The sequence below is a fragment of the Canis lupus genome, chromosome 10, assembly GCF_048164855.1.
Source record: "Canis lupus baileyi chromosome 10, mCanLup2.hap1, whole genome shotgun sequence".
NCBI lineage: Eukaryota > Metazoa > Chordata > Mammalia > Carnivora > Canidae > Canis > Canis lupus.
In genome coordinates, this window is record NC_132847.1 from 66,797,904 (window position 1) to 66,811,412 (window position 13,509).

Here is a 13,509-nt window from a genome sequence, read left to right on the forward strand (position 1 = left end):
GCCACCTGTGAAATCTTAGGCAAGTTCCTCTAGCTTCTCTCTATTTCAGTTTCCTCTTCTACAAAAACAAGATAATAATAATGAGGTGAACTTTCTTTTTTTTTTTTAAAGACTTTTCATTAAAAAAAAAAATAAAGACTTTTCATTTATTTATTCATGAGACACACACACATACATACACAGCAAGAGAGAGAGAGAGGCAGAGACACAGGCAGAGGGAGAAGCAGGTTCCATGCAGGGAGCCTGACGTGGGACTCGATCCTGGGTCCCCAGGATCAGGCCCTGGGCTGAAGGCGGTGCCAAACTGCTGAGCTGCCCGAGATGAACTTTCTTGAGTAGTGGTGGTGGTTAAATTAATATATGCAGAGTGCTTAGAAGGATCTAGGACTTGGTACCCAATAGATTCTAGATTTTATTATAAAAATGAAGGGTGGAGCGCCTGGATGGCTCAATGGTTGAGTGTCTGCCTTTGGCTCAGGTGGTGATCCCAGAGTCCAGGGATGAGTCCTGCTTTGAGCTCCCTGAAGGAAGCCTGCTTCTTCCCTGTATCTCTGCCTTTTTTTGAATAAAAAAAGTAAAATCTTAAAAAAAATAGTGATGTGACAATGTATCATATGTAAATGATCCCAATTGTTTGATTTTACCAGACCCCCCCTCTTCACTTTCAGAAATAGCTGAGAGGGATGCCACACCCCTAAACTTAGCACGCTGTTTCAGAGGTCAGCTGCCACCGGCCATATGAGTCCAGTGGTGACTTGGAAGCACCAGCCCTCACCACTGATGGGTCCAGGGCAGTGGAGGGAAGGGGGGCTGGGAGCACAGCCCTGAAAGTGAAGTAGCTGCTGCCTTACAAGCGTGAGAAGCAGCTTCTGTCCCCAGGGCAGCTGTCCGCCCCTTGCCTCTTGGGTTCCCTCCTACTCTATGATCAGTTCCTGTCTGTTACCTTGAGGCCCTCAGCAGGAATTCTGGGCTGGCTCAGGTGCAGTGGAGGATGATGAAGAACAATTCCAAGGGCAGGAGAAGTAGGACAATATGATAGATGGATTTGAGAAGAATCCAGAACAGCTGGGGGGCAGACCTCATTGAAAGGGTGAGGGACAGGAGTTGTTATCTCAGCAGGTTATTTAAAAGAAAAAAGAAAAGATACCTTGTGCTTTCTATTTGTTTATTTTTTAAAAAAATCAGGGCACCTGGGTGGTGTAGTTGGTTAAATGTCTGACTCTTGGTTTCTGCTCAGGCCAGGATCTCATCATGGTTTTGAGATCAAGCCCCACATCGGGCTCTGCACTCAGTGAAGAATCTACTTGAGATCCTCTCCCTCTGCCTCTCCCAGTCATGCTCTCTCTCTCTCTCTCTCTCTCAACTAAATAGGTAAATCTCTAAAAAGAAAAAAATCATTTAGGTTTTCCGAATGATGCCCTGCTCAGATCTTTAGAAGACTTGCCTTGTTAGAGGAAGAGGGCTAAACCCAGTGGTGTTCAAAGTATGGGCCATGGGCTGCTACTTGTCAAACACCTGTTTATTACCAGTCTACGACAAGATAAGGACAGAAATTGCCAGTAAAATGTTTGAAAACTTTAATAGCAATTTGACATTGCCGTGGCCACCAGAGGGGTGATCAGTGGACCCGTCTAACCACACAGACCAGTTTGGGTGTTGTCACACTCCCATGGTGAGTGGCATGTGTCCTGAGCCAGGTGCTAGTTGTGGTGTGTGAGGGGTTGGGGTGAAACCCCCGTCCCTGACCACAGAGGATCTGAGAAGTTCTGCTAGGACCCTCATGGCAGAGAGATGATGTGCCTCCAAACCACATTTTTTGCCTAAATGTTTAAATATCGCCATTGCCATCTTTGTGTGTCATTTACCTTAAGGTTTAGTAAAGAACTTGGAAAGTCCTTGGACTAGCCCCTCCCCTGCACTTCTCACCTTAAAGGTGAAGAACCCGAGGCCAGGGCCAACCACAGGACTCTCAGAATGACCCAGCCAGCCAGTGAACTGGGACTAAACCCAGGTCCCCAGTGCTTTTTCAGAGCTGCTGTTCTTTTTCCTGCGGCTAACGCAAAAGCAAAATTCAGCCCCTAACAAGGAATCACAAATTCCAAATTAATACCCCAGAATGATAGGGTTTTCTTGGGTGCAACTGGATTATGAGCACGACTCAGGCCTTCCATCCAGGGTAATCTGCTGGTGCTGTGGTCTGCTCTGTTAAAGCAGAGGGCGGGAATCTAAGACATTGACATTTTAATATTAGCCCCACAGATGTCTTGGTTTGTGATCTTGAGAAAATCAGTTAATGTTCCAGCAGAATCTGTAAATAAGAGCATCAATAGGGCAGCCCCCGTGGCGCAGCGGTTTAGCGCCGCCTGCGGCCTGGGGTGTGATCCTGGAGACCGGGGATCGAGTCCCACGTTGGGCTCCCTGCATGGAGCCTGCTTCTCCCTCTGCCTGTGTCTCTGCCTCTCTCTCTCTCTCTCTCTGTCTCTATGAATAAATAAATAAAATCTTAAAAAAAGAGAGCACCAATAAAATTAGCTCTCCTTGGGGACATCCTAAGAATTTTTGTCAGGCTATAAAAGGAGGCCCAGAGAGATGATTTGGTCTGGGAAAGCAGGAGTAATACTTGGCTCTTCGCCCTGTAAGACTCCCCATGACTTAAAGAAACCACGTGAAGCTGTGGGGGAGACCCTTGGCAATTGGCTTGTTCAGCCCTCTGCCTTCGGGTAGGACCTCACTTACACCATTTCCGAGTGATGCACTTCTCTCCTATTTTTCAAGAAGGAAAGGGAGATTCTACAGTGAAGTGGATTTTCCTTTGGCAAAGGGGGTCATGGCCTCAAGAGCATTACTGCAGCCAGGCAGGGAGGAAGTACAGCTTCCTCAAGGCCCAGCGCCTGCTGGTGGGGAGCCGGAAGGGACATCCTCCTATCTCAAGAGTGCTGGCACTTAGGTTCTAAGTGTGTCCTATGTCTAGGGGAGTCAGATGCAGGCCTGATAAAAGACATTATTAAGATCTCCTCAGGCTTTTCTTCGGATGGTGTAATTTCCTGGGCTTTCAAACGCCCTAACTGGGACTTTCCCCAGCCAACTTTTGCTTCACTTAGTAATTAGCTCCAAGTTCTTTTTGCCACTCCTTAGATGTGAACCCCATGCTAATAACAGGCAGTGCGGATTTTGCACAAGGTTTAAATAAATATTCACCACTCAACCTTTTTAGCACAGAGCACTGGGGCCACCCAGGCTTCCCCCACAGGAGACAGGGTGGTGTGGGTGGGGACAGTAGCAAACATTCTCACTGGTTTGCTTCCCCACCTCTGATGGCCTCGGACTAGTTACCTAATTTTTTTTTAAAGATTTTATTTATTTATTCATGAGAGACATAGAGAGAAAGAGACAGAGGCAGAGACACAGGCAGTGAGAGAAGCAGGCTCCATGCAGGGAGCCCGATGTGGGACTCACTCCTGGGTCTCCAGGATCACACCCTGGGCCAAAGGCAGGTGCTAAACCACTGAGCCACCCAGGGATTCCAATATTTTGTATCTCAACTTCCTCATCTCTAAAATGGAAATATTCATAGCATATAATCTGAGAATTGTGAGGATCAAGTGAGTTAACACAGGTAAATTGCTCAAAATAGCATCTCGCAGTGATGATAGCGGCATTATTGATCATGACCCAGACAAAGCCTGTGTTTGCTTCAAGCAACTAGAATGATTCTCAGACCAAGTATTTTCACGATCCACTTGTTGGGGGGGGGGGTAACTTGATTTTCAATTATGTGCCAAATCATACTCATTCTGTTCAATGTAAAAAAGAAGTAGAGGTACACAGTTGCGGTTTCTTCTTTTGGAAGGGGAGTGGGAATGATTCCACACTGCCATCTTAGAGGTGACTTCCGTGGCTTAAACTGTTCATCTCTCACCAAAACTTCACTGTGTGTGTTACCAGCTCATTCAGTAAGACAGAGGGTATAGAGGGGCCCACTTACAGTTTAGATGAAATGTCCTTTAATCATGGGAGTATGGGAGTTTGCATTCAAATAAATTATAGGTAATTACATTAATGAACAAAAAAATTGTGATTCAATAGGATAAAATATAATTTACTGACATGTCCTATGAAATCTATTTGTGATCGTCTCTTATCTCTAAGAGTTGATATGGATACACCTTTTAAAAAAAAGAGAATTTAAACAAAGAGGTCAACAAGCAGTGGTACCCTTCTTCCTTTGCAATAGTTATATCCTTCACACCTGCCCCAGGTCATAGCAAAATATCAAGGTCAAGCTCCCAATATTCCAAGGAAAACTAGAACTTCACCTATACACACAAAGGTGCATACATCCTCCTGTTCTCCAAGTGTTCTTTCCATACTGTTTTAGAGATGAGGACGCGCATCTCAGAAGTTCTCTCTTTCTGTGCTATTTGAAGATGTACTCTGGAGAGTGCTAAATCATGGTTCTGCTTTTATTATCTGTTGGAAATATCTTTTGCCTGGACTCGTTTATGTTCATATTCATAGAAACCAATAAGTATTTCCTTTATTAGGAGGTACTCAATATTACTTGTTGAATTATTGTACCTTTTAAAAATCCATCAAGAGATTAAATTTTAGGAGTCTCGGTAAACACAAGACAATCTGTGTGAAAGAGCCTAGGGATGTGTAGCTGACTTTGGAAGAGCCATTTCTTGGTGGTATCATCTGTTCCCATGGCTTTTGAAATGCATTCTTTCATCCCACCTTTTTTCCCCTGAGCTATCCATACAGCCACCCACCTCATGCCTGTATTCACTTGGATCTCCCCCAAACACCTAAAACTCAACATGTCAAAAATTGAACTGTTTACTTTCTCAAATTTGTTCCTCTCTTTGGTTCTTTGTTTCATTGAAAAGCACCACTGTGCGCCCAGTTACCCAAGGCTAAAACCCATCCTTGGTTCTTCTCCCCCTCTTGACCCCAAATCTATTCAGTAATTTTATATCACAAATATTTCTGGAACCCTTCCCCTCTTTTCTGTGCCCACTGCCATGACACTAGTCCAGGTCACCATTATCTGTCAAATGAATTGCTACAATACCCCTCACCCAGTCTCTCTTCCTCTGGCATTATGTTCTTCTAACCCAGACTACACCAAGCCACCAGAAATGTCTTGCAGAATTTATATCTGATGGCTTCATTCTCCAAGTAAAAGACTTCACTCATTCCCCTTGGACTGTAAGATAAAGTCCAAACTCCTTAATATGGCTTAGAGAACCATTTATGATATGGCCTCTGTCTCCTTCTCCAGCCTCATCTCTCCTCTTCCTCGCATCGCTGGCCACCCCAGTGATCTCTGCAGTTCCTTGGAGGTGCCGAGCCCTCTCTGGGTCAAGTTCTTTGTATGTGCTGTCCCATTTGCCAGGAACTCTTCAGCTCCTCCTAGCTGACTCCTACTGATCCCGCAGGCCTCAGTTAAGACTTTACTTTCCCTGAATCCTGGTTCATTGCCCCCGTGGGCATTTTTAACCAAGAACTTACTGTATCACACACATGAAGTTGTTTTATCGCTCTATCCTCCTCCAGCTTCGGCTTCCTGGAGGTGAAGAGAGTGTAGTGTTTACTTTCGTATTCACAGATCCTAGCGCACTGCCTGGGACAAAGGGCTTCATTTTATATTTACTGGAAGGAGGAAGAAAAGAATGAAAGTAGCAAAGTGACATACCCACAGTTGCTCTGAGTATAAGTGTATTATTTCTTTCTGCATAGGCATTTCCAACTGCAGCTTGGGCCTTTGTCTCTCTTACTTTGATTGACATGTAATCATGACGTAAACTAAAGGAAGGAGACTATTTTCTTGCCAAGGCTTTCATTTACCTAGAAGTATGGACAAGTACTCCTGTGAGCAAACATCCATGCTCACAACTGATTGCTCTAAGTGGTTGGCATAATATTCATTTGGAACAAGATTATTAAAAATATGTTCATTGAGCGTCATACCTAGCAGTGGTATGGTGTTGGAATTGTAGACAGAAGGGCAGAGTCCTCTCCCCTGCCTTTATGAGTTTAACAATCTAGGTGCCTGATGGGTGGCATATGCATATGAAAGGTGCTAGGATTCATCATAACTGTTCTGAAGATAATAGATGTTCAAAGAAGGGAATGATCATTGAGGGCTTTAGGATTTGGGCTTTCATTTCAGTAGGATTTCTAAGACTGATGCATTCATTCAATAAACTTATCAAATGTTTATGATGGAGCCGAGCTAACAGATTGACAAATGAAGATGACACAAGTGCTACCCTTAAGAGATTTATAATCCACTCGGTTATAATAGAGCACAACTCTTCTAAATCCCTTAACTTTGGATATCCAGAGATCCCCTGAAGCTTTGGATTTAGGTTTCTGTTGGTCTCGAGGCCCATCATTTATTATAAGAAATTCCAAAAAATATTTATCACCCAAAGAGAGTTAAGTTTGACTCTAGACAGTAGATTATGGTCCTAACCTGGAACCTTTAATACCTGAATGTTGTAAGGCAGTCATGGTTCCACTTCTCAAAAGCAAAAGATACTAGGTCAAATTTAATATGTCCCAATTAAGTAGAAGGAAATTCCAGGCTTGTAGGAAACAAGCTATGAAGGCTGGGTTAGGATGTACACTGAATCGCTGCCATTGAGGTAGAGCAAAGGCTTATGGATATCATTAGATATAAGCAGACTGGAAAATGGGGGCCCTTCCTTGACCTCAGTTGGGCCTTGGCCCCTTGAACCCTCACATCGGGTCCCAGCTCTAGAGCTGGGCTTGAGCTACTGGATGATACAATCATTAGAGACCATGGCCACAGGCCTACTGGCATGGAGCTTTACTGGCAAGGTCAGCTGGTTGTCATGGACGCTCCGTTTTGGCCAAGCTCATTTGGCTCTTCACAGCTCGGCCACCTGTTGTAAACAGCTGAAGGGGGCCTGGCTCCATTTGGAGGTTGTCACTATCTCTGGTATGTCGTCCCTCCCTGGGAAGAGAAGGGTGTGTGGAAACAGGGAGGGCAGTAAACAGTTGCTTCTCTCACAGAGTCACTCTCTTTATCAAGAGCAACGGTCCAGACATGGCCAGTCATGGGTGGTCCTTCTGCACAGGACCTGCCATCTCTTTGAAGACAGGATAGTCACAGACCTAACTATAGAAGCAGCTCTGCAGAAAAGACTAGAATAGCAGGTTGGAACCAGATCACAGAGGGCTTTGAATGCTGAGGGATTTAGAATTTATTCTAGAAACTGTGGAGCATGATTGAAGTTTCAGAGCAGGGGAGTTATAATAAACCCAGAGATGGAGAGCGGACACCCAGGACTCCAAGATGACGTCATCTGTACCAGTGAAGGAAAAGAAGCTCATGGAGGTGAAACTAGGAGAGCTGCCAGGCTGCATACTGATGCGGGATTTCACCCCTAAGGGCATTGCTGGAACATCTCAAAGAGTTTACTACCGGTATTACAACAAGTATATCAATGTGAAGAAAGGGGGCTTTGCTGGGATTTCTATGGTGCTGGCTGCTTACGTGCTTTTCAACTACTGTCGTCCTTACAAGGAGCTCAAACATGAACGGCTACGCAAGTACCACTGAAGAGGGCCCAGTGTGGAAGCACATTTGGCATTCCTGATCATGACTTTTGCCTGGCATCCTTGAATCCTTCCATTGCCTAATTCACAATTAATATCCAATAAGAGTTGACTGATAAAAAAAAACAAACAAACAAACAAAACAAACAAACAAACAAACAAAAACCCAGTGGTGAAACTGGGATGCTGGCTCAGTGCTGCAACTAGAGAAAGAGAGGGATAGATAAGGGTAGACTGGGAACCAACTGGGCAAGTGGCCAGTTTAGGTTGAAATGAGCAGGATAGAAGAAGACAGTCCACCGACAGAGGATGGACCAGGACACAGAGCACAAATAAAACAGGTCACTCAACATTCCCATGATCCTCACTCATAGGACCAGAGAAGGCATTGCGGAGGCTGGCCAGGGTTCTAGAGACTTCCCAGGGAGAGGCACTGCTGCACCATGAGGAAAAACTTCTATCTTCTAGACCAGCTCAGCTGTGCTTTTTTTTTTTTTCTTTTTTAGTCTCAACAATATCTTAGGCCTGAATAAAGTTCTACTGGGGGTTCTAGTGAGGGGTTCCTCTTCCTTCCCAGGTTCCAAAGGCTGAGGAGGGGTTTATAATGGAAGCAGTGAAAAGGCTATGTTCTTCAGCTTCCACTGACGTTGGTCTGAATCTCAGCTTTGCACCTCATTAGTTGCCTGGGACCTTGGGCACACTCTAACCCATCTGTAAAGCAGGAATCAATAGCAGGTATCTCATTTGGTGGCTGCGAGGCTTAACTTAGTTAATACAGTAAATATATGTAATATATGTTGGCCACGTAATGGGTTCCCAGCTCCTGTTGGCGTCCTTTTGTCTTTCTCTTCTTACAGCACAGAGTTTGTCTCTGTGGATCCTGTTTCCCTCTTAGCCAGAGGCAGACCCATGATGGGAGGGGTGTCATCAGAACAGTAGCATCTTCCCTTATGAAGTCGGTTCAGCCACACCTCATATTACTTGGCACTGGCTCCTGGAAAAACCATGTAGTAAATTATCATTTTATGTATTTATTTATTTTAAAGATCTTCTTTATTTATTCATGAGAGACACACAGGCAGAGGCGGAGACACAGGCAGAGGGAGAAGCAGGCTCCTTGTGGGGAGCCAGATGCGGGACTTGATCCCAAGATCCCCAGGATCATGACCTGAGCCAAAGGCAGATGCTCAACAACTGAGCCACCCAGTCATCCCTAAATTATCATTCTAAGGCAGTGAAGTAGTTGGATACCCCCAGGTATAGTCCTGCTTGTAGTCCTTTGTTAAGTGAGATAAGTCATCATTTAATTTTTTTATGTACGTTGATTCCACCAAGGTTAATTCATGTATAGGTGGGGTGCACCTATAAACTCGTTCAGCTGCTCAGCCACTATTCAGACAGCACTCAGAGTAAAGGCCCCATGACCTCATCACAGAGTCTGTTTGTCTCTCCTCAGATACTCACTGTGCCCTGGGCCCTAGCTGGACTTGAAAATTCAGGATGCATATAACCAGTTATCTCTGGGTGGAACTCCCTGTCCAAAAGGGAACACAGCTATCCCCTTACCCTTACCCTGGCCCAAATGAGAGAAGAACTGGGGAAGTAGGCCCCCACTCAATTCCACAGGGAGCCAGGGTCTCCTTTTCCAGGTCCTTCTGTTGGGCTTTGGGGTTCCTGAATTGACAAAGGCTCAGTCTCTGTACTTGGAACTTCACAGACTTCATGAACCCTTTCTTGTGCTTGATCTCATGGGATAAGTATCATTCCTGGCCCTGGTCACTGGGTTACCAGATGTACAGGTAAAAAGGTGCTCCTTAAAGGGAAGTACTGTAATTCCCTAAGGGAAGGGCCAGGACAAACAGATCTGGGAAAATGTGCTAGGACAGCCTCAGGGAGGGAGCCTGCCAGGCAGGGCTTCACTGCTGCTTTGCAGAAGCGAGAAGAGTCAAGGGCCTTGGGGTCTGTGTTTGCACAAGGACTGGCCTTCCGTGGAAGGGAGGACACTGTTGGGAGGGGGTGATAGACTGAGACTTCTATTCCTAAGTAACCACACAGTACCAAATCTACAGAATGGCAGCAATTTGCTCCTAGGAGCTTTATCTAAAGTCCCAAACATACAACCTTAGTTTGTGGAGTGTGACTATTACCTGCCACTAGATGGCCCCCCATGTACGCATCAGCCTTTATCACGTAGGGACCTTGGAGTAGATTTTCTGGTGTTTTTCTTCTTTTTTTTTTCTAAACGTGTACACACACATACACACACACAATCTTTACTTTCATCATCTTTGAAGCTGATAACCGATTCATTAGTTTTCCTTTTAACATTCAAATGATAGAACTTACATTCTCTGGAAAGTTGGTTTAACATAAAAATCTATGGGTGTTTTTTTTAAATGCTCTGGGCCATAAACTGTGTGACTAAGATGTTGGATTTGAATCTATTCTATTAAATAGTATGTTTTGGTTCGTCTAAAGTAATACATACAGTGTATAACAAAATAGTCTTTAAGTTCAATTTAAAAAAAAAAAAAGCATTGGAAGAGAAAGCAAAAACAAACATTAAACCATGCGTACTTACTCCCTGGCAGAAAGTGTTCTGAGATCTTTTAAATATTAGCTTATATTATTTCATAGCTTGGAAATAGCTCTTCTGTTCACATCATTATAACCATCCGATAGACAAGGGAACAGACACTATGAAAAGTGAGGAGCTTACTCCGTGTTTCAACCAGTAATTGCCAGGCCCATCAACCTCCTGTCCTGGCTCATTTGCGCTATGTCCTTCTGCCTCCCACTGGTCTAAAACAATCAGGAGGGACTTAGCAGAAATCCAGTTGTGGCATGAAAGACGTTTGGATTCTGATTTCTCTTTTTTCCCTTCCTCTCAATTTTCTTATTGAAAACATAGAAAACAATCTCTAATTGCTGTGAAAGGACTTTGTGTATTACACAAACCTCTGCTGCTGTTATGGGTGTATTTGGGGTTTGGTGGGGATGTAGAACTCTCGTATGCGCCCAGGAGGTGGGTGGTCCTTCACTCATTCCACAAAAAGTATTTATTTTGAGGTCTCCCACACCCAGGTGCCCGTGCTATTTCAACAACAAACTTGGTCCTCCTTGAACTGTTAGACTTGAGCATTACAATGTGGTTTCCCTGTGCTTTAGCCTCCCTTAGCCTCGGGATTCAGGAATAAGAGACAATGGTAGGAGAACTGCAGAGGTGGGACCCCAGCGGAATAGGAACATGGCCAGCGCCACTTCTGCATGAGCCAAACCACCAGCAAGAGGCAGATGGGTTTCTTAAATCATTATTTTGGAACACAATGTTTTGTTTCCGTATCCAAGAATTTCCACTTCAAATGGCCAGTCAGATCATCTCTCTGACAGAAGGCTTCAGCTACAAGCCTCTGGATAAATTGTAAAGGGCCTTCTTCTTCTTTGGGCCTGAGGCAAGCCACTTTCGTGTTGCATCTAAGAGTTTCTCCAATTTGGCTTAAGTAATGCTGTCCGAGACCCAGGCTTTGATCCCTATACATGAATCATTTAATATCTGGAGGGGGTCATTGGCAGGCTCTTGGTGTAAGGAAAATTCTGTTTTCCTCCTGGATTGGAAAACCCAGCAATAGACATCACTCTTATTCAACTTCATTTTTTTAAGATTTTTAAAATTTATTTATTCATGAGAGACACAGAGAGAGAGAGGGGCAGAGACACAGGCAGAGGGAGAAGCAGGCTCCACTCAGGGACCCCGATGGGGGACTCAATCCCCAGACCAGGACTACGCCCTGAGCCAAAGGCAGATGCTCAACCGCTGAGCCACCCAGGCGTCCCTCATTCGACTTCTTAATACACTAACTGTTGTAAAACAGAAGGAGGGCTGATGAGTCTACAGGGATGAAGTTCATCTGAGAGAATATTTGTTATCTTATTTTTAGTTCCTCAAGTTTTTCTCACAAAACCCCATAATAAATGTGGGGTGCCTGACTTTGTTTACTTCTGTAGGGCCTCCTTGGGACATTGGCCCACACAGCAGCCTTAAACCAGGTTTCTTAGAGCTCGTGGGCTCGTGATGCACCGAGACCCTTCCATCCCTACCTGCACAGCTTCTAGGGCAGCAGGGGGCATGCATGAACCAGAGATGGGAGATGTAGCTGTTTCTGCCTCAGAACCTTCTGTGCCCTTCGTAAGAGGGCCCCAGAAGCCTTCTTGATGGCATTTTGGACAGAATGTCTGTATTGTAAGAAAGGAAAATGATGGGGGGGGGGGGCGGGGGGGAGAGCACCAGAGGGACTCCTGTCAATGTGCCAAGGGAAACCAGTAGCGCAGAACCACTTTGTACCTGCAAGCCACGCAGGATGCTCAAGGAGGAGTGTTCAGTGTTGACTCAGCCTCTCTGCCATAAGGAAGAGGGGAAGTCTCAGCATCATTTGCCCAGACCCCTGAGGATCTGATAATGTTACTCTGAGCCCTTTCCTGCTGCAGCCATGTGGGGGCAGTGATGCAGCTAACCAGGCTGGTTTCCCTTGTAGGAACTCATGGCTTTGAGACCATTTCAATCCTTGGAACTTCTTAAATTGGGGACTCTGGGTTCAAATTCATTTCCTGGACAACACAGAACCACAGACCATCAAAGGGAACAGAAATGGCTGGCTTTGGCTGTATTTCCTCCATCTCTCCAAGAAGAGGAGCCCTCTGATACCTCTAATAGTTTTGCAGTCTCAGTGAAGTGGCTGAGAGAGAGGTGGGCCGGAAGGTAAAGGCCCGAGTCTCACTAACTCATGCAGACTCTAGCCACTGGATTACCACAGTCTACTTTGGGGCGTAGCTTCACAATTTAGTGTGCTCTTTGGTTTCAGCCCAGCCTGTGGGGTCATGACAGTGCCAAAAGATTGATTTAGAAAGACCTTGATGTCATTGGAATAAACATCAATAAACGGAGCCCCTTTTTGCTCCCCACGGTAGATCTCCCCATCTCTTACCTGGACAACTCCTAATTGGCCTTCATGCTTTCATTCTGCACCTCTTCTACACACCGACATCCATTCTCATACAGCTGCCACAGTGAACTTTCCAGAACATAGCTGATGAAGGCACTCCCATAAAACGGACAAATAGACAAGAAGCTTAAGTGGCTTCCTATTGCCTTCAGGATCAAATCTCAACCCCAGAGGTAGCATTCAAGTGCCATCTCACCCTGGACTGACCCTCTCGGTCACCCTTTTCCCATCATGAGCACACTTGGAGTCGTCCTGTCTGACAGAGGTCTTCACTCACTTGCTTGAACTCTCCTGGCACATCGAGCTCCTTTGTCCATGCTATTGCCTTAGCCTGGAATGCCTTCTAAACACCTCTCTGCCTTGAGACTTTTTCTCATCCCTCAAGGTCCCACTGAAATGTTCCAAACCCCTGAAATCCTGCCCTCCCCAGTCCCTCAGCAGTCAGGCTCTCTTCTTTGCATTTCCACACTCTTGTGCCTTCAGTTTGAGCTCTGCTGAGCACTGCTTTGTAATTGTTCATACATGTGCCTCCCCATCAGATGATGAGTTTTTTAAATGTAGAGACTAGGCAACTGTCACTGCATCTAACACAACACGTGCTTGATAAGCAATGAATGAACGATCCAGAATATTTCATACCTCCCTTCGAAGGCCAAAGAGACCCAAACGCTGTGCTTTCTGCTCTAGCCAGCAACCACCCCTGTTTTGATTTCAGACCCTTTTCTCCTGGCCAGGTGCCTGATCTCAGAGTCTCATACAACTCAACCCATAGCCATGACTGTGGCCCTTGGCTCCTGAGAGGAAGGGGCAGGGTTCAGTGGCTGTGTGTCTGAGAACATGCTGGAGAACAATGGCAGGAAGTGTGCAAGTGGGAAACAATCATTGGGCTCAGCCCATATGGAGGAGCTTCCTGATTGGC

At 45.3% G+C, this 13,509-nt stretch overlaps 1 protein-coding gene and 1 pseudogene across 9 annotated transcripts in view; both read left to right on the forward strand.

Annotated features, from left to right (window-relative positions):
* Positions 1-13,509, forward strand: part of PALM2AKAP2 (PALM2 and AKAP2 fusion) — a 469,130-nt gene that overhangs the window by 233,287 nt on the left and 222,334 nt on the right. The gene's annotated exons all lie outside the window — the stretch shown is intronic.
* Positions 7,313-7,707, forward strand: LOC140641847 (ATP synthase subunit f, mitochondrial pseudogene; annotated as a pseudogene).